The following is a 22,667-nucleotide window of genomic DNA, read 5'->3' as shown; positions in this document are numbered from 1 at the left end:
TCACAGGGATATTGCAAAATTTAGAGTATCTGCGTGTAATTAATTTTCTTACTCTATGTAACTGATTCTCAACTGGAAGTGATTTTGTCCCCTAGGAGATACTTGTCAGTGTCGACAGACATTTTTGGTTGTCACAACTGGGAGAGGGTTCTTCTGGCATCTAGTAGGTAGAGAGGTAAGGGATGCTGCTAAACATCCTACGGTGTACAGGCTACCCCCCAACAAAGAATTATCTGTTCCAAAATGTCAATAATAACAAGGTTGTGAAATCCTGCTCTATGTGAGTGACTTATTGTATCTCATAAGTTGAATATATTGAGCTTGGTTGTAGGAAAGAGTTCAGTTAACTTTTCCCTGGAAGTTAACCTTTCTTACAGAAGTTTAACCTACTGGCCAGAGGGGATAAATTAATAGAATGGGAATATATTCATGGCCTGGACCATAATGTGTTATTCTTCAAGTATTTGTTGAGTTAAAAGCTACATGTTTCAACCTAAAATAGATTTTAGGGGACATTCTAAATGAGTGCAGACCTGCAGATACGTTTGTCTACCTCTGTGTGATTATTCCAAGTCTGAAAAGATAACCCCAATAGCAGTAGGACAAAATAGGTTATCAATATGTCAGGCTGCATTGTTTATTTGACTAATCTGAGCTTTAATTAAACCAGAAGGTATTTACTTTTTGTTCTTAGAATAGTGTTATATCCACATTATAAAAAGTTCAATTACAGAATAACTATAGAGTAAAAAATGCATGTCTCACCTATCAAATTCCCATCTCCAAATTTAATAAAAACATCTGTCTTTGACTCAATTCCTGTAATCCTAGCCTAGTTTCTTTCAGTCTCAGGCTCTGAAGGTTGATTTTTCACCTCCCTCAAACCTTTGCCCAATCTAAGACCCTTAACGTATACTCTAGTGCTCTCAGAGCTAAAAGCATAAAAATAATAGTCCTTACTCCACATAGACTTGTGATGCAGTGGTTACATTATTTTTTATTTGGTCGAATTAGCTGTAAAAATGATTATAAGAGAGTACTTAGAACAAATATATGCCAACAAATTGAATAACCTAGAAAGTGGACAAATTTCCAGAAACTCAAAATGTACCAAGATAAAATCACAAAGAACATCTGAAGAGACCTATAACTAGTAAGGAGCTTATAGATCAGTAATCAGAAACCTCCCAAAAAAGAAAGACCATGAACCTGATGGCTTCATGGTGAATGATAAAACATTTAAAGACAAATTAGTACCAATCCTTCTAAAATTTTTGCAAAAAATTAAGGCTGAGGGAACACTTCCTAATTTATTCTATGAGGCTAGCATTATCCTGATACCAAAGTCAGACACAGACACTGCAAGAAAACCACAGACCAATATCTATTATGAGCAATTTATGCAGAAATGCTTAACAAAACACTATAGTTTTACTTTCAGCAGCATATTACAAGGATTATATAACATGACTGAGTGGGATTTATTCCTGAAATGCAAGGATGGTTCAACATGAAAATCAATGTAATACACCATATTAACAGAATGAAGGAAAAAAATCTCAGTGGATGCAGAAAAAGCATTTGACAAAATTCAACACCCTTTCATGATTAAAAAATAATAACAAACTAATAGATTCTACCTCAACATAATAAAAGCCATATATGGAAAACCCACAGCAAATACACTGAATGGTGAAAGACTGAAAGCTTTTCCTCTGAGATCAGGAACAAAGCAAGAATGTACACTTTCACCACTTCTATTGAACATGGTACTGGAAGTTCTAGCCATAATTGGAAAGGGAAAGATAAAATTATCTCTGTTCACAGATGATATGATTGTATATGTAGAAAACCCTAAAGATTACACATACACACTATTAGAACAAATAAATGAACCCAGCAAAGTAGCAGGATACAAAGTCAACACAAAAGTCAGTCACATTTCTATATGCTAACAATGAGCTATCTGAAAATTACAAAATTCCATTTACTAAAGCATCAAAAAGAATAAAATAGGAACTAACTTAACCAAAGAGGTAAAATATTTGTGCAATGAAAACTGTAAAACATTGCCAAAAAAAATTAAAGGCAAATAAATGGAAACATATCGCCTGCTCCTGGATTGAAAGACAATATTGTTAAGATGTCAGTACTACCCAAATCAATGTACAGATTCAGTGCAATCCCTATTATAGTGTTTTCTACAGAAATAGAAAAATAGAAAACCCCATTCTAAAATTCATATGGAATCTCAAGGAACCCCTAATAACCAAAACATCTTTAAAAAGAACAAAGCTGGAAGACTTATTTTCTGATTTCAAAACTTACTACAAAGCTACAGTAATCAAAGTACTGTGGTACTAGTGTAAAAACATAAACCTACAGGATAGAGTAGAGAGCCCAGAAATAAACCCTCGCATATATGGTCAAATGATTTTTGACAGGGTGCCAAGACACCCATAAGGAAAGGAGTCTTTTCAAATGGCGCTGGGGAACTGTATATCCACATGCAAAGAATGAAGTTGGATGCTTACCTAACACTGTATACAAAAATTAACTCAAAATGAATCAAAGACCTTAATGTAAGACCTAAGTCTATAAGTCTTACTGAAGATGACATAGGGCAAAAGCTTCACATCGTTGAAATTGGCAGTGACTTTATAGATATGACACTAAAGGCACAGGCAACAAATTGGACTTAATGAAAATTTAAGATGTGTGTCATGGACAATATAAACAGTAAGAAAGCCACCCACAGAATGGGAGAAGGCATATGCAAATCATCTAGCTGATAAGGGATTAATACCCAGAATGTATAGAGAACTGAAACTCAGCAACAGAAATAATTCAGAAATGGGCAAAGAACTTGAATACACATTTCTCTGAAGAAGACTGCCAATAAATACATTTTTAAAAATGCTTAAGTATCAGTAATAATTAGGGAAATGCAAATCAAGGGTACAGTGAGATACCACATCCCACCCATTGGGATGGCTACTATCAAAAAATAAGTAAACTAGTATTTGGTGAGGATGTGGAGAAATTTAAAGACCTGATTGGATTGTTAAAGGTAAAGCTACAAAGGCAGTAAAAGGAAATCTCTGTGAACCTGGATGGGAAAGAACTTAAATCCCTCAAAGCCCTTCCGTAAATACAAAAACAGGGTTTCTGTTCAATTGACAACACAAAGTTAACAGACTGGTGAAAATTTGAAAGAAAACTTTTGGAGTTTATAAGAGCAAAATATTAATGTCAAGAAGATAGAGGACATTTTTGCAAAATAAAATGAGAAAAATGGGCAAACGGATATGAACAGACTATTTATAAAGGGAAGTCTAAATCATGAAAAAAATACTCAACCTCACTAGTAGAGAAGTGCAAGGTGAGAGCTGTCATGTTATATATGTTCTATCAAATTGGTGAAAAATAGCCAGATAATACCGGTTATGGTTTGGGGAAAACTGGAATCCTCAATGCACTCAGGTGAGGGTATAAACTGGTGAGGCCATGCCAAAGAACATCTGGGCAGTATTAGGGAAATCGTGTATGTGTATAGAGCACAGGAATAAGGATTCTGATGCCAGAATTCAACTGCCTGGTTCTGTCACTTAACTAGTGGCAGGACCTGGAGCAGGTGACTTCATCTCTCAATTTCCTCATCAGTAAAATGTGCGCAGTGTCAGAACCCGTGTCATAGAGTTGTAAGGCTAAACTTAGCTGATAAATCTCAAGCGCTAGAGCAGGGCTAGTGCATAGGAAACACTTGGTCACTGGGGGGAGAGTTAGTGTCATTGTTACACTGTAACCTGCTAGCTGCTCTTGGAATCAGGCACTGGGAGTGAGATTAGGAATGGGGGGAAATTCTACATGGAACAGTTACAAAACAGTTATAAAACTAGTCACAAGAGTCAGGTCTTTGCAGTTACCTATGAATTAAGTCACAGTGAACTAAGGAGTATCTTCACCTGTATATCGAATATAGAAATAAATGAGGCATATTCCTTATGAACAAACTAGCAAGGAGAGAAAAACATAAAGAAAAGCTACCTATAAAACAATTCCCGTGGTCGGGTGCAGTGTCTCACACCTGTAATCCCAGCACTTTGGGAGGCTGAGGTGGGCAGATCACCTGAGGTCAGGAGTTCGATACCAGCCTTTCCAACATGGTGAAACCCCATCTCTACTAAAAATACAAAAATTAACCAAGTGTAGTGGCAGGCACCTGTAATCCCAGCTACTCGGGAGGCTGAAGCAGGAGAATCGCTTGAACCCGGGAGGCAGAGGTTGCAGTGAGTCAAGATGGCACCACTGCACTCCAGCCTGGGTGACAGAGTGAGTCTAAAAAATAAAAAATAAATAAATAAAAATTCCCATTTATTGTTTGGGGTTTTTTGGGGGGTGACGGGGAGGGGGTGCAGTTGTTTGGGTTTTTGTTTTGAGACAGAGTCTCGTTCTGTCGCCCAGGCTGCACTGCAGTGGCGCTATCTTGGCTCAGTGAAACCTTCATCTCCTGGGTTCAAGCGATTCTCGTGCCTCGGCCTCCTGAGTAGCTGGGATTACAGGTGTACACTACCATGCCCACCTAATTTTTGCATTTTTAGTAGAGACAGGGTTTCACCATGTTGGCCAAACTGGTCTCAAACTCCTGGCCTCAAGTGATCCACCCGCCTCGACCTCCCAAAGTGTTGGAGTACAGGCGTGAGTCACTGCACCGGCCTTATTTTGTTTTGTTTTGTTTTTATAGAGACAGGGAGTTGCCATGTTGCCCAGACTGATCTTGGCCTCAAGTGATCCTCCCGCCGTGGCTTCCAAAAGTGCCAGGATTACACGCGTGAGCCACTGCGCCCAGCCTATTGTTGATTATTAAGAGGAGTATTTTAGCCACATGGGTTAGATCGCTGGAGGGCCTTGTATAAAATGCAGACTTCTGAATGCCACCAGCCAAATCAGAATCTGAGGCCAGGGCCTGCTACACACTAAAATTTGCACCTGACTTGCCCACAACCCAAGTTAAACCGGAAGTAACAGCTGCTGAATTTGCTTTATTATTGCCTGATGGTCAGACCCAAGCTTTTAAGAAACCATTGGCATCTGTGTTAAGCTGTTGTGGGAGAAAGACAAATAAGCAGGCCGTCATTTTTACTGCCAGAGACTACTCTGAGATTTTAATGTGAAAAGTGGACATTTTTTAATTGAGTTAGAAGAAAAACCTGGAGATTTGTAAGCAATTAACAATAGGTACAATCAGTGAACCCCCTGCCAGCTGTAAGTCCTCTAGTAGCCATGTTTTATGACTTTACGTAACCTAAATCATGTTTTAACAAATTTTAACCGCGAAAACATAGGGTTAGAATTTCCGTTTTAAAGGAGAAATGACTACACTTTTGAGGGTGATTGTATCTCCCTGGATCTTTGAGTTAGACAGCCTAAGAATATGGCCTGGTGCAATTTGAAATGAGACCTCTGATTCTGGACTAACTTGCTGGGGTACAGTTAATGAAATTCTGTCTCATTCCAAATCAAAATACTGTACTTGAGTAACAAATTCTATATGCTTCCTTGCTTTTACTTAAAACTGATTCCCCTCTTAAAGGAGAACTCATTTCTGTCTCTATGTTTTTTGTTCTCTAAAAAGAGCCTTTTATTCTGTGTTGATGTTGGTTAAAGTAGTCTCCGAGTGCTCTTTGTTCTTTGAGCTGACTGGTAGCAGGAGGGCTTCTGCAGTCATGGGACTCCCAGGGCCACATCTTACTATTGTTTGAAAGTGACAAGAGGTTCCCGGTTACAGCACAAGCTTATTTTACCCACTCCCTCTCTCTCAACTCACAGGAAAGGGAAAAGGACAGTTAAGAGAACATATCAAATGATGAGAGTGTTTCGTAACATACTGAGCTGTGCATTTTGAAGCAGTGAAGAGGATTTTTCCAGTAACACTAACCGACAAGAATTTAGAAACCATCAGTACATACACCTGTTCCTGAAGGAGGTCACGAGCTCTCCAGGCTCCTTTAAATATGGAAGGGAAATACCTCCAGTAGTGCCTAAACCAGATACTCTCTCTTCCCTTATACTTCTATTGTTAGAGTTTAATCTTTCATGTTAGTCTTTTTTTTTTTTCTTTTTTTGTCAGTGTGTGTCTCACTTTTGGATTTCTACTTAATCTTTCATTTACAGTGCATTGTCTCCCTTCATATTTTATTTAGATCAGTGGTTCTTAAGTTTGGCTGCAATTTAGAATCACCTAGGGAGTTTTTAAAAGTCCCAGTTCTCAGGCCGCACACCAGACCAGTTCTATCAGAATCTGTGGGTGGGAGGCCAGGCCAGGATCCAGGCATTAGTAATTTTTGAAAGCTCCCCCAGGTGACTTGAATATCTAGCTCAGGTTGAGAACCAATATTTAGACTGTTGGTCTATAAGCATTACAGAGCCTTTAGGACAGTGGTTCTCAAACTTTAGAGGGCAACAGAATCCCTGGAGGCCTTATTAAAATGCAGAAATTAAAAATGGAATTAGAAAGCGAAGCATCAGAGGGTCCATCCTGAGCTATGCGTGAATGTGAATGGGGCCCCTTCAATATCATGATTATATGAGTTGGAGGATTAGAGGGCAAAAAAGAAGACACCACCCAACCCTTAGGAAGCTCAGGATCTTGCAAAGGAGGTAGAGCTCACACCTGGGCAGCAACGAGTTTCCTGAGCAGCCATGAAGCAGCAGAGAGAGCCTGGGGCTGACAATGCCTTTCCTCTCATTCCGTCAGAGGTGTTTGAACCGCAGCAACTCCATCTTGAACAGGGGCTGGGTAAAATGAGACAGACCTACTGGGCAGCTGCATTCCCAGACGGTTAAGGCATTCTAAGTCGCAGGATGAGATAGGGGGTTGGCACAAGATATAGTAGGCCGTAAAGACCTTGCTTATAAAACAGGTTGTAGTAAAGAAGCTGGCCAAAACCCACCAAAAGCAAGATGGCAATGACAGTGACCTCTGGTCATCCTCACTGCTACAGTCTCACCAGCGCCATGACAGTTTACAAATACCATGGCAATGTTAGGAAGTTACTGTACATGGTCTAAAGAGGGGATGCATGAATAATGAATAGTCCACCCCTTGTTTAGCATATCACCAAGAAATAACCATAAAACTGGGCAACCAGCAACCGTTGAGGCTGCTCTGTCTGTGGCGTAACCATTCTTTTATTCCTCTACTTTCTTAGTAAACTTCTTTTCACTTTACTCTATGGACTGGCCCTGAATTATTCCTTGCCCAAGATCCAAGAGCCCTCTCTTGGGGTCTGGATCAGGACCCCTTTCTTCTAACAGTTCCATCTGGGGCGGATCACCTAACCTCCCCTGAAGTTCCATGCTGACTTCTGCAAAATTGGAACATTAACAATGTTTTGACTGCTTGCAGCAGTAGTTACTCGCAAAACCTTTTGTAGTTACTCGCAAAAGGATTATTTGAAAACATCCATAATTCTCTTTCCCCCTCCCTAACAATAACAAAATATTTTGAAACTACAGAAAGAAAAAATTGTTTTGTATTTGAATGCATTAAATAGGGCCATTTCCTCCAGTTCACTATAGTCCCCACCACTCACTATAGCCTTTTTTTTTTTTTTTGAGACCATGTTTCACTCTTGTTGCCCCGGCTGGAGTGCAATGGCAGAATCTCTGCTCACTGCAACCTCCACCTCCCAGGTTCAAGTGATTCTTGTGCCTCAGCCTCCTGGGTAGCTGAGATTACAGGCATGCACCACCATGCCTGGCTAATTTTTGTATTTTTAGTAGAGACAAGGTTTCACCATGTTGATCAGGCTGGTCTCAAACTCCTGACCTCAGATGATCCACCCACCTCAGCCTCCGAAAGTGCTGAATCACAGGCATGAGGCACCCCACCCGGCCCCTATAGTCTTCTGACTGATGTTTCTTTACCAACCCAGTTGTTGTCATGTGATGCCTAGAACTGGGCATCCCATCTTATGACCAAGATAAGGCTGGCCCTTGAGCAAAGCTGGTCCTCAGAGAACAGAAGGGAGAAATGGAAAGAACCTAGGCCCATAATTATTTTCTTGTGCTGCTGAACTAACCCTAGAAGAGCTTTACTTCTGGGCTTTTAAGAAAGAGGAAAAAGAAAAATGGGAGAAAGATGGGGAAGAAGAAAAAAGGAGAGAAAGGAGAAAAAGAAGGGAGAGAGGAGAGGGAGGGAGGAGAGAAGGAGGGAAAAAGAAGAAGAAGAAAGGGGGAAAAATCAGCCACCTTTAAGACTTTTACATGTGCTGGTAAGTAATAATATAGCTTAAAAAATACATTTCTGCTTGTGTAGCCCAATTTATTAATTTTTAAAACTATGATCAGATGGTATTGATTAGTGGTCTCAAAATAAGGGAGAGAAACACCTGTTTCTTGTGTTATTTTTTATTAAAGCAGGGAACAAATGGGACCTTCACAGTCCTTAAAGATGAAATACCCCCAAACCAAACCAGAGTTCACTAGCAAAGCAACGCAGTATCCTTCCATCTCGGAGGGTCCTGACCCACCTCTGTCCCGAACCCCACAGCTCTGCTGGAAAGGGAACATTTCCTTCCTTTACTTTGGTAAACCAGATCCAGGGCCCTGCTGGTGCTCAAGTCAGCTGTGAGGCTGACACACTGCCTCTTGGGGTCAGTTTGGCCCCCTCAGCCGGCCCTGGGGACGCAGCCACGCCCTCAGCCCCCTTGGGGCCCTGTCTTCCCTTCCTTAGCAGTACCAGCTTCTTCAGAGACTCTGGAATCTCATAAACATTGAAGCCAGATTGTTTCCCTCTTTGCTTTTGTTTTGATGTATTTTTAAATAATTAGGCTTTTACTCAAGTATTTTCGTTCTCCACTGGCTGAGGGGCAGCTTTCACACCACACTAGGGCAAGGCATGCTACTATGGTATCCAGTAAACAGTTGCCAAACAAAGCCAAAAGTTCTCTTTGGCCAAAGCCAAAGTCAAGTTCTCTTTTGTACTTCTTGTTCTTCCATCTGCCCTGAGCTATGTAATAGCTGTCAAAATATGTCACCCCCTGCACCTCCGTGCAGGGTTTAAGAAAAGCAGCTCCTTGGACTTTTGCCAGCGACTTCCTTGCAACATCTTAATTATCCATTTTTTGCTTAGCAAGTCAGTCTAGAAAGAGCTGCTTCTTTTATTCTTGGAAAGTAAGTAAGTGGGAATGTTCAGTGAAAACCAGTATGTGCTGAACTTCTGGTCTGTGCTAGGTTCTGGGGAAGGGGAGGCAGTCCCTGACCAAGGGGATCTCACAGTCAGTGAGGAGAGTGTCCCCTGAGGCTGCTGGGAAGAAGTAACACATTTCCCTGTCCAGTGGCAACTACCTCCCCATCACCTAATCCCTGCACCCAGAGCCCAAACTCATCCTAAGCAAAGGCAACCAGGCAGCTGTTCTGTTCACCCCACTTCAGGTCCTCACTACATTCCTACCAATACCATTCTAAGCTCCCAACACATTTTGTGAAAGTCAGTGAGTTCAATTCATCATATAGTCATTGGTTCTAATGTCTTGGTTCTAAGCTTATTTGATACATTGTGTCTAATTTATTCTTTATAACAACGCTATACAGTAGAGATACTTCTTCATGAATTACAACCAGAGAATTTGGAGAGGCTGAAGAATTTGCCTGCAGTCATCCAGTAGGGAGGTGGAGCCAGGATTCAAACTCTGGTCTGATTCCCGGCCCTGGTGGACACTGGCTTTCAGAGCTGTAACTTGCAATTTTGGTGCCCAGAACCAGCCGCACAAAAGCTCCACAAATGACTTTGTGATTTATTATGAAACTCAAAGAAAGAACAACCCAGCAGCTTCCTACTTTAATTTTCCTTGCTAATGACAGTTTTCAGCTGAAGAAATCCGTGTGCTGTCAACATGTAAATATAACCTTTTTTTTTTTTTTTCTTTTTTTCCAACGTCTGTTCCCGGGACAGAGCCTCCCAGTAGGCCTTCCATTGTGCTGCATCTGGTCCCTGGAGTTTTACAGCTTCACTACAAACACAAAACAGAGTGGTTAACACGAGCAATCCTGAATTGCGTAAATGTGCTGGACGCACATGCTACACTAGGAAAGTTCTTCATATTCAGGAGAAACACTGTGGCCCTGAGAGGCCGGCGAAGGCCAAGTGGAAGAGGAGAGTTCGTGGGTGGGTAGGATTTAGGACCAGAGGAGAAGAATTGCAAGCAAGAACTGGAAGTATACAGTTGAGGCTGGGAAGAGCTCACATCGAGAAGTGGGGGAACACATAAAGTTGGAAAAGTAGGTTGGAGCCAAATTGCTCAGGACTTTAAGTGCCAGAAGGAGGAGTTAGAGAATGGAAGCTGGGAGACCAGGCAGGAAGCAGCTATGTTTCAGGAGAGAGAGAGCAAGCGTCTCTCCCAAAGTGGGAGCACAGGTAGGAAACGAGTGAGAGGCATTTTGAAGGATGAAGCCTCCTCTGTCTCCTTGCCCAGGAGCCCTGCCCTCTGCTAGGCAGTAGGACTAGTAATGCTGATTAACTGGTCTGCCAGTGGATGCATTGGCCCTCACTGATGACACAGCACCCTTCTTGGAGAAGAGTGGGACTCTGGCCCCCTCTCCCTCCATGTTCAGCTGCCCACATCACTCGACTCTTCCTGTCCACCACACTTACCCTCCCAAATGTATTTCCTTGTCTGCAAAAACAGCATGAGAAAGCTCCTCCTTCCTAAGTTTATTGTGAGGTTGAATAAGATCATGCATGGAAGATGCAAAGCACAGGGCCTGGCGCTTGTAACCGCTCAGCAGATGGGAACCGCCAGTATGAATATTCTGCACCCTTGGTCAGCTGGGACCCGCTATTGAGAGTGGCTATTCTCCTCTTTCTCTGTGAAACATTAGACGCCAGCAGATAGGTGAAGGTGAAATCAAGCAAGTTTGAAGCGTGCTGTCTCTCTGGGGATCCTTGCCAGGTAAGCTGGACATACGCAACTTCCTTAAAAAAGAGCCAGAAGTTGTTTCCATCTGACGGTGAAGCATGACTTCATAGTTTCTTATTCTATAAATGGTACAGACAGACTTTTCTTCCCTTTTGTGTTTATACTGTGATATCTTGGAGCCAAGCTATAGCAGAGCCCCTGGATAGGAATTTAGGATGCTTTTGGACCCCTTCCATAGAGGTCAAGTCCTGGGAATACTGGAAGGGCCTTCACACAAGAGCTCCCTCATCCCATCCCTGTATGTCCTGAACATCGAAAGAGAGGAGGAACTAACATTTAACTAGCTCCATCCATGCCAGACAGCGTGCTGTGGATTTGACACATGTCGTGTTACGTCACCCTCACCAGTCCCATGAGATAGGGATGGATACCTGCATTGTTGTAAATAAGGAGACAGTCTCGGTTGAAGGGCCTTACCCACACTCACACATCTAGCCATCACTGCAGCCAACATTCTGCCTCTCGTGCCCCTGGCTGAAGCTCCTTATTTCCTGCATACACTCCTTCTCCCAGGGCTGCTGAGACCACATGGTAAGCCTGCTGCTCTGTTACTGTGAGTTTCCTTTTTCAATGTGTTTTTTATGAGACGAAGCCTCGCTCTGTTACACCGGCTGGAGTGCCATGGCTATTCACAGGCACGATTGTAGCTTACTGCAGACATGAACTCCTAGGCTCAAGTAATCCTCTCGCTTCAGCCACTCGAGTGCAGGGACTACAGGTGTGTGCCACCGTGCCTGGCCTGTTACCATGACTTTCCAGTCCAGCAAATTTTTGTTATAGGATGATTGAGAGGTTTGTAGTTCCATATGGAGAACTGGCTATAATGATTACCTATAACTATATAATTGGGAATAAACTAAAACAGGTGCAAGCTCTGATCAGTCCCAAATAACATCTTAATGGCAAGTAGAGGACAGATTAAATGGAAGCAAAGCCATAGGACAGAGTACAGAAAGGCATGGTGACAGGAGTTTCTCATCTGTCTCTAAGCAAGTACGATGGAATGGAGAGTCAATTCAATTTAGATAGAAACTGAGATCAAACAACAGAACATTTTAGCTTCTATTTTAACTATGTATTTTACAGCTGGATTCCAAAGAAAATAAATAAATTATATTTGCACCTATCATCTTTTCAAATATCTTTGCCAACAAAGTCATTCAATATATTGAGTGGCCCTGTGGTCAAGTTCTTACACATTAATGTATGAAAGAGGAGAGACAAGACCCTGCAGCAGAAAATCCCACAATTTGAGGGAGGAGAAATGGGAGGAAGGAGTTGTTTAAGAAAAACAAAATACATACAAAGTAACGTGTTTGCAAGTGGCAGCCGTGATAGCTATGGGTGTGGAGTTGCCACATGATGATGTTCCATGGCTGGCTGCCTGATCAAGTGGAGCCTCAAAGGGCATCTGTGGCTTGGTAGAGGCCTGGGTCCAGATCTGGCCCTTAACTTTGAAGTTTCAGAAACCCCATGTTGTAATCAGCCCACATAAGGTTGACCAGGCCTCAAGGAATGGACTCTTGCCAACCAAACTCCCATAGTAGACCGATGGGAAAACTGGCATGCCAGTTGAAGTAATGTACAACCAGAGACACTCCTTTCTAATTACTATGCAGGGGACCCCTTTCTGCTGTGTACCAGGAAAACTGAACTTACATTTAGAAAATTGCTTGTTAAATGGGAATCAGGGTAAAAGAAGTCTTCAAGGGTATGTGGCTCAGATTGTGGCAGAGTCTGGAATGTTTTTACCTTTTCCTGACCCCCCTGGGGAAACACCAGCTGGACTCTTACTCTTCACCTCTCTTCTTCTAGGCTCTTTACAGACTCTTTCATGCCTTTAATTCTCATCAAATCACATGACTTATTACATCTTACCTTGTCATTACTTTTTGTAATTTAATCTTCCAACAAACTTTGGGTATCTAATCTTGATGTAGCAAACCATGAAATCCTCAGCAATGCGTTTGCAAAACCACCCCAAGGATGGGTTGCATCTGCACGTGTTTAATCTCAATTTATATTGTGAAGATTCTTATGGCTTCCCCTTCAAATCCTGACACCCTTTGACCTTGTCCCCAAATTCCAGAGGTGCTATTATCCATATGGACATATGTTATAGATTCCAGAAGTGCTAGAAGATTCTGGAAGACAAGAGAACTGAATTTATATTGCTCTGAAACAGGTTGCACAGAACAGCAAGTCTCACACCACTCCTCTTTCATGTCTGGTGCAGCACAAGTGTACAGACAGCTCATCCCTGGAGCTCATGATAACAGAGTTTCTTCTAGCCCACTTCTGTTGTAGTCAGCCCCAGCTACTATAACAAAATACCATAGTCTGGGTGGTTTAAACAACACACATTTATTTCTCACAGTCCTGGAGGCTGGAAAATCCGACATCAAGATACCAGCAGATTCTGTTTGGGTGAGGGCTCTTTTCTTGGCTTGCAGACAGCCACCTTCTCACTGTGTCCTCACGTGGTGGGGAGAGTGAGCTCTGGTCTCGTCCTCTTCTTATAAGGATACTAATCCAGAAATGGAGACCCCACGTTCATGCTCTCATTTAAATCTACCAGAGGCCCCGCCGCCTAATAAATATCATCACACTGCGAGTGAGGGCTTCAGTATGTGAATGGCAGGGGCACATTCAATCCATAGCAAATGCCCACCAGGTTCTGCTGTACCAGATATTTTCAATTAAGTGGGGAAAATGTGGATAGTTTTCGGTATACATACAACTTTTGGTTTTGGGGGCCCAAATGAAAGGTGGTACAGAAAGTTTGTTTTCTAACCAGCTTATTAAATGAGTTTCAAGTACAGAGTAAAGAAAATTAATGTAACTAAATCTTGAGACATGACTTTACTGAGGATTGTCCAGGGTCTTTTGAGGCCGCAATTAGAGATGAGACCAGACCTTTCCATTCCTCATCTGCTCTGCTGGACTCCAGAACACTGCCTTTCTCCAAAAAGGAAAATTAAAAACAAATTCTCAAGTGGTTTGATAGTAATTCAGCCCAGCAAATTTTACTTTCCATTAAAAGTCACCAGCTGTCATGTGCTTAGCTTTAAATGGAAATAACTTGCTCTCAAAGAACATTTTTCAGTTGATGTCACTTGTGAGTTTTATTTTCTCCTAATGAAAAATGGATTTGCATTAGTGCAACTTTGGTGACAGGAAACCCCTGGATAGAGGCCTGAGTTGGTGATCCGCCCCTGCCCTGAGGAAAGCTAATTACCAGCCAGCATGGAAGATTGACGCTGGGGTCAGGAGGGGGCTTTGGGGAAACAGAGGGGAGGAGTGGTGATAATGGTCTGTCTTCTTCGCAGTGAGAGTCCCCATGGTGCTTCTTCCCTTAAAAAAAAATAACAATAATAATAATAAATAAATAAATGAAAAAAAGAAAAGAAACATAAAAAATGCTTTTAAGTGTTGAGATTTTGGAGAGGGCAGTGAATATTTTAATGCGATTAATGTTTTTTAGGGAGGCAGCCCTTCTGAGCCTGTAGTGCTCCTGTGCTCAGAGCCTGTTGCACCTGAGGCCTCATCCCTACAGAGTTCTGTGCGGAAGAAGCCTCTCCGTGGCCTCCACTGTTCAAGTGCCTCCCAGAATCTCTTGTGGGTGGCAATTGGAACGATCTCTTCATGACCCTCAAGAACAAAACAAAGAGAATCTCTAGACTGAAGCTCCTTGAAGGCTGAACTAGTCCCTTGTGCGGTCCTGCCCCTGTGGCACCTCACGGGAGAGCCAGGACACTCAGGAGCCCCTGCAGTGGGCCCGGCAGACAGAGGAGGCAGGAGGGCAATTCCTAGAACCCTTGGCTTTCCCTGCTGGGAGGCCCTGGTCAGGGTGGGCAGAGCAGACTCTTCAAGAGTCATTCCAGCAGGGGCCTGCCCCACTGAAAAGAATGAATGGAGAGACCAGAGCCACTGGGAGCTATGGAACTAGGAAACAGAGAAAGGGAGACGCCAACAGCCGCAACACTCGCAGGCCCCCAGACTGAAAGCTGGCAGTGTACTTAAAGCCATGTCCTTAAGTGGGCTCTCTGACCTCACCGGTCCCCTACATACATGCACATGCACACACAGGCATCACACACCACCTCTGGGGCAGTATCCATGAATACAGCAGCACGCAAACCTGGGGCTAAACCCAAGGGCCATCCCAGCCTAGGCAAAGCTTCCCTCAGCCCCCTGTTTCCATGCTCACAGCAAGGGCTTAGAAGTGTCCAAGAATTTTTGAATAATGTTCTTGACAGACACCAAAGCTTTTTCCTCCTCCAGAGCGTGGAGGGCTGGGGCTGCCCCCAGGGAAGGCTCCCCTGGCAGCTCCTGTCTGAGCAGCTGGGGCCAGCTCCAGGAACACTAAATTCTGGCCGCGTTTCCAGCCAAGGCTGGGTTACTTTAGAATCCCTCTTCTCTCCCCCTTGTCTTTTCAAGCAGGAGCCAGCCAAGGTATTCGTCATGTTTCCGAGCTACCCTGCTGCTTGATTTATGTGCTCGCAGGGCTGGGACGAAGATGCCAGAGCGGGGTGAAGGCTAACCCCGGGGGTGAGGGAAAGTGGGGTGCTGGACCCTCCCGTCACCCCAGGGGCCACTGAAAGGGTCCCTGCTGTTTGTGTCAACTCTGTTCAGCTCAAGGTGGGAGACTGTGTGAGCTCCACAGTCCCGGGAGCAGAGGATCAGAGAGAACGTGCTCTCCACACTCTTGCTCTTGCTCTTTTTTGTGTCTCACACTGTGAGATCTTGGCCATAAAAGGAATGGAGCTTTGCTCGTCCTCTCACTGGGCTTCTCCTAAAAGGGCTTTCCGAAAAATTTCCAGACTTCTCCTTCGGGACACTGGATGTGGTCTCTTTGGCCAAAGAGAAAACGAGTAACAGACGAAGCCCTTGCAGATGAGGAGGCCAAAACCGAAATGTTAATCACCTCGAAATATGTGCGCTGCTCTCTCCAGTGCCTGTCTTGGCTCTCCTCGGAGGATCTTTGAGGGGGGATTCTCCCCCTGGGGTGGGGGATTTGCCGTTGATATTTGGGAACACTTTTGAGGGTCCAACTTGCAATGACAAGATGATTGTCATTCAGTGTCTAATGTGCCTGTTGCGGTGACTCTGAATGGTTGAAATATTGATTGCAGCTCTTGGTTAAATTAATACTCCTACAACACTCCCATAAAAGCTCAAGATGCTGTCATCCGAGATGAATAAAAATGCCTCTTTTTATTCCACTGCATATGAAAACATGAGATCATTGGAATATATTTAGAGTGAGATTTGGCAGCCTACACATGTTTACAATTCTTGGACTCGAAGCTCTAATGCGAATCAGAGGCACTCTTTTTCCTCTTCGCCTTCTTTTTCTTTCTCTAAGAAGCTGAATGCTGATTCCAAGAGTTTATAATCCCTTTTCTTCATATTACCCAAAGTTAACCTTGCTAAGAGACTAATGACATCCTCAGTTCCAATGGCCAGCTAGAAAGCCTGAGCCTGGACGTGTTAATGCAATGATTCAACCACTGACGTGGCTCCTCACCATCCATCACCCAAGGCAAAGCCTCCACTGGGCTTGAGAAGATTATCCAAAAGTCCTGCCTTTTCCTCAAGTCTTTGAATCATGACTGGGTCTGATTCTATTGGATGGAAGTCTACAATGCCTAGGGTCAATGACTCTTGTTACTGCATAGATTTTGGTTCCTTTCTGAAGGAAAGCATGGAGGAAGGCAGAAGCAGCGTGGAATCGACACAGGCTGTCTGTGCTCTCCTTCCTTGTACTGCCTCATCTCTAAGGGGCTGGTGCTCGACCCTGACTGCACAGACAATCATCTGGACAGCTTTAAAAACACTGAGGCCTGGTCCCCAACCCCCAGCGACTCTTGATTGTATTGATCTAGGGTACACCTGAGCACCAAAAGTTTTTTAAGATATTATACTCTATCCTAATTATGTGTTTTGTTTTTTGTTTGTTTGTTTTTTGAGATGCAGTTTCACTCTTGTCACCCAGGCTGGAGTGAAATGGCACAATCTCAGCTCACTGAAACCTCTACCTCCCGGGTTCAAGCAATTCTCCTGCCTCAGCCTCCCTAGTAGCTGAGATTACAGGCGCACACCACCACGCCCAGCTAATTGTTGTATTTTTAGTAGAGACAGCATTTCACCATTTTGCCCAGGCTGGTGTTGAACTCCTGACCTCAGGTGATCCACCTGCCTCAGCCTCCCAAAGTGCTGGGATTACAGGTGTGAGCCACCACACCCGGCCCCTAATTATGTTTTTAAAAATTACATGTGCAGAGAAAAAAGATTTGGAAGAACAGTCACCAATATGTTAATTGACTATCTCCAAGTAACAGAATTAAGAATTTTTATTCACTTATGTATTTTTCTGGGTGTTCTGAAAAAGTTTTATTCACTGATACATTTTTCTGGATGTCCTGAATTTATACTATTAATTTGTTTCATTGCAATGTCCTTTTTTGCAGCAAAGGACATTGCAATGAAACAAATTAATAGTATAAAGCAGGGGAAATGCTATTTTCCACTTAAAAGGAAGTTAGTTCAGGATACTCAAAACAGAACTCTTCATCTCCCTCCCTAACCTGACTCTCCCCCTGCATCCCCAGTTCTGAAAATAGCACCAGGTTCTCACCAGCCCATGTCCCACAGGCATCCCAGCCTCCTACCTTCCCTAAACCCATTCATCCAATTACTTACCAAGTCTCCACATGCAGCTTCCTTCACACTTAAATTTCCTGACTGCTGTTCACACAGGTGCCACGCCCACTGCATCTCAGTTTGCGTTTCCACTACCTTGCTTCCTACCGATGGGGCTAGGCTGGCTCCTCAGCAGGCTCTCCGCCTCCATGTGGGCACACTGCAGTCACAGGGATCTTCCGTGAACCCCACGTGCGCTCCTGCCACGTGCCTGTTAAAAACCTGCAGGGGTCTGGGCGCAGTGGCTCACGCCTCTAACCCCGCACGTTAGGAGGCTAAGGTGGGCCAATTGCCTGAGATCAGGAGTTTGAGACCAGCCACGGCAACATGGTGAAACCCCGTTTCTACTAAAAATACGAAAATAAATTAGCCGGGCATGGTGGTGCACGCCTAATCTCAGCTATTCAGGAGGCTGAGGCATGAGAATTGCTTGAACCCGGGAGGCAGAGGTTGCAGTGAGATCGCGCCACTTCACTCCAGCCTGGGCGGCACAGAAAGACTGCTTCCAAAATACATAAATACAAATAAAAACCTGCAGCGGCCTCCTCATTTCCAAAGCACACTGGAGCAACTTGCATGGCTTCCAAGGCCCTCCATGATCTGACCCTGCCCACCTTCACAGGCTCTGGCCTTGGAGCCCTTGCCCTGCGCCCTCCCACCCACCATGAGTGACAGCTGGAGGCCCCGGCAGGCATCATTGTCTCCCTGACCCAGGGCCTTTGCTTGTGCTGCTCCCGTGCTTGGAAGTCCTTGCCTTCCCCATGCTGTTTCCCCTGGGTCACCCCTGGGTCACCCCTGCCGCTTTACCTGCTCCTCAACACACAGTCTCTTGCGTGCTCCCGCATGCTTTCACGCCTGGGTCTTTGCTTAGCCTTGGTGATTCCTCTTGTCTTTGTCTGTCTCCCCACTGCCGTCTGACTTCCTCGAGGGCCAGGAGCTTCCATCTGTGTCCAGGCACTGCCCATACTGCCTAGCATCTCCTAACCATTTAGTAAGCGAGTTAAAGACTGAGTCGACAATATTGATTCTTTACATTCATGCAGCTCTTTATGATTTTTCTAAGTACTCTCTTATGTGTGTTTGCGGTTGGGTTTTGTGCCCCTGAAATTGTTTTCAGCAGTATTGCCTGCACCATCTGCATTCTCACTTGAGGCTGGCAGACAGGAGAGGTGGTGAAAGTGAGGTGCAGTGTGACCCGGAGGGGTCCTGCTGCCCAGGTCACACAGCTGGTGCCTGGAAGACCCGGCAACCCTCCATCTCTGCCTGTGTTCTCCCCCATGCCCCATGTGTCCTATGTGATGGCTCCACTGCACTGGATCTGGAGTCTGCACTGGGGAGTTGCCCACAAAGAGATGGATATTGTCAGCTACTTCAAATCCTGGCTTCCCCCTTTTCCTGTCATGCTTTTAAGCCAGGAGATACAAAGAGGAAACCACAGCTCTTGAGATGAGCTACTCAAGAGCATGCAGTCTTCTACCATGAACATTTTCTAGAGATGAAGCCGACTCAGTTTGTGTGGATTTCGCCTCTCTGGAGGAAATACAAATTCACTAATCCCTTCCATTTTAATCAAGCCTGGGAGGAAAGGGCTGCCAGGGGATCCTTTCCAGAATGTAGTCGGTGGGGAAAATGCAGAGCCCCCACCTTCCAACTCACCCGCCAGCAGACCACTTCCTGAGACGGTACATGAGGCAGGGACTGAAATTGTGGCTGTGGCTCTGTCAATCAGCCAGATTCGGGAGATGTTTCTCTGGGGTAGAATGACATTAAAAGCGCCCTGTCCCTGGCACATCTAAAGTCATCCTCACCTGAGTCTTTCATTCAATCTCACTCAGAGAGGGCTCCTTGGCTACTCTCCACCCAAGCAGGGCCAGAGGTGCACCTTTGCCACCCATTTCCCAGGACGGTACCGGGGTGGGGGTGGGAGAGATTGGGAGGACTACCCCCCATTCCCCATTTTCTGTTCAGATTATCCTACAGCTACAGTGTGAAGCCCCGGGATAGACACTGCCACCACAAGAGCAGAAAGTCACACAGCTGAGCTCAGTAAACTCTTAACCAGCAGCTACCATGTGCCAGACATTATGCTAAAAGCTGATCGGATAGGGACAAATTAGACATCGCTGGCCAGGCATGGTGGCTCACACCTATAATCCCAGCACTTTGGGAGGCCAAGGCAGGCAGATCACCTGAGGTCAGGAGTTTGAGACTGGCCTGGCCAACATGGTGAAACCCCATCTCTACTTAAAGTACAAAAAATTAGCCAGGTGTGGTGGTGGGCGCCTGTAATCCCAGCTACTCCAGAGGCTGAGGCAGGAGAATAGCTTGAACCCAGGAGATGGAGGTTGCTTTGAGCTGAGATTGCACCTTCGCACTCCAACCTGGGCAACAAGAGTGAAATTCCATCTCAAAAAAGAAAAAACAAAAATTAGACATGGCTCCTTGACCAGGCAAAAGCATGCACACATATACACAAACAACCAAGATGTCCAGAAGATAGTGAGGAGAGGTACAAATCAGGAGCTATGGAAGTTCAGGAAAGACTGTTTCCAGTTGAGAATTCAGGAACGGCTTCTCGGAGGAGGTGGCATTATTTTAGCTAGAACTTGAAGTGAGGGTAAAATTGGGGCAGGAAGAGTTACTGCTTGAGGGATTGGGGAGATGGAGTGGTAAAGATAGTAAAGGCTTCCTTCTCAAGTTGCAATATCTGTGATTAAGTTGAATCACATGAAATTGCTAATAGTCGATCTGTGTTGACTATGATAACATTGACTTCAGATGGTGCATCATCATACTGCCTGGGTACAACATGGAAGGGGGAAAACACAGCTTGGAAAGAAAAACCCAGGCCAAAGAAGTTCAATGTCTGTCAGCAACTGTAAACTTACACTGATTTTACCTTTTAATAATGTATTGACAGAGATTGTCTAGGGATGAGATTTTCTACTTTCTTAAAAGAGGATTAGGCCAAGCGTGGTAGCTCCCACCTGTAATCCCAGCACTTTGGGAGGCCGAGGCAAGTGGATCACTTGAGGCCAGGAGTTTGAGACTAGCCTGGTCAACAGGGTGAAACCCCGTCTCTACTAAAAATACAAAAATTAGCTGGGCGTGGTGGTGGGCGCCTGTAATCCCAGCTACTCGGGAAGCCGAGGCAGGAGAACTGCTTGAACCTGGGAGGTGCAGGTTGCAGTGAGCCGAGATTGCGCCACTGTACTCCAGCCTGAGCAACAAAGTAAGACTCCATCTCAAAAAAAAAAAAAAAAGAGGGCTGGTGTTATAGTTTGTCTATTGTCCAAAGACCAGTTATATTAATCTGTTCTCATGCTGCTAACAAAGACATACCCAAAACTGGGTAATTTATAAAGGAAAGGGGTTTAATCAACTCACAGTTTTACATGGCTCGGGAGGCCTCACAATCACGGTGGAAGCCAAAGGGGTAGCAAGACACGTCTTATAGTCTCATATGGCAGCAGGCAAGAGCGCATGTGTAGGGGAACTCCCCTTTATAAAACCATCATATCTCGTGAGACTTATTCACTATGATGAGAACAGCACAGGAAAAACCCATCTCCATGATTCAGTCACCTCCCACCGGGTCCCCCCATGACACGTGGGGATTACTACAGTTCAAGGTGAGATTTGGGTAAGGACAGAGAGCCAAACCATATCACCAGTCCAAGCAAGACTTTGCACTTCACAACTGGACTGAATTTACAAGTCACAGGAAGGCAGTATTGTAGAAATATTTGAGTCTACATTCCAACACCACTGCATATGAGCTGTGTGATCAACTTCGTAACTTTCTGAGGCTTGCTTTTCTCACCTAGAAAATGATGGTAAAAATAATACTTCCCTTCCTCACCAGGTAGTTGAAACGATTAAATAAGATGGTGCCTGTACATTGCTTAACACAATGCTGGCCTACAGGAAGCACCAGTAGCTGTTTGCAGGGTCATCATTTATGTCAAGAGCACAATAAGCACTGAGGGATGACCCCAGGTCCACGAGTCATAAAAAGGGTTGCATCTTTTCGTCTTAGAGCCATAGTGTGTTTCGATGGAGGCAGCAGGACGGTGGCCTATTTTAGCACCTATTTTAGTCATGAGCAGAAAAGGGAGAAAGAAAACACAAGAAAATACGTGATGCTTGAGTTTCTCAGGTCAGAAGGACAAGAAGCTCCACATGATCGCAGTCAGCCATTTAGTTGCTTTCAGCCTCAGCGCAAACCTGCTAAGGCATTTCGTATTCCCAGGTCTCTCCTGGCAGGCACGCCTGGCTCAGAGGTAGATTTTTTTTGAGCAAAAGGGTTTCTGCAAGGTACCAAGTCAACCACCCTGGAGTGGTTCCCAGGAAAGCAGTGGTGATGGCTCGGGCACCAGAGGCTCGGGAAAAACAGGTGCTCGGCTTTCCAGGAAAAGAAATCTTGGCCACTCAGAGGGGAATCTGAAACCAGAGAGGTAAGGTAACTGAAGCGCACATCCCAACCAGGCCCAGGGCAGGCCAGGCACCTGGGCAGGACTCCTCTCTGCTGCTTACTCCTCTCTGCTGCGCTTACTCTCTTGGTTCCCAAAGCACTCTCCTGCTGGGGGTGGCGACAACGAACACCCTGAGGAAGACTGGCTTGTGTCAAACGAACTTTTAAACAACACATAGCATTCTAAAGTCAATAGGGTTTGTGACGGGCGCTGCTCCGAGTAAGGAAGCGGGTGAGAGGGCACAGTCTCTGGCAGCCCCTCCTGACTGCTGCCTGTCCTTGGTGAACCGAGGGGAGGCAGGGTGTGCAGGGGCCGGCTCGTCTTTCGGTTCCCAGGGCTGACTCAGCAGGCGTCTTCCCCTGTTTTTCTCTTCATCTTCCCTCCCCTCCCCTCTAACAGGAATTGGCGGAGCTGAGGGCAGGGACAAGTTTTAAATGCTCTGGGATGGCGCCGTCTTTGGGAAAAGAGAGCCTTGTAAAAGCCGCGAGAGCAGTTCTCTCTGCAG

The sequence above is a fragment of the Papio anubis genome, chromosome 1, assembly GCF_008728515.1.
Source record: "Papio anubis isolate 15944 chromosome 1, Panubis1.0, whole genome shotgun sequence".
Lineage (NCBI taxonomy): Eukaryota > Metazoa > Chordata > Mammalia > Primates > Cercopithecidae > Papio > Papio anubis.
This window is presented reverse-complemented; position numbering follows the sequence as displayed.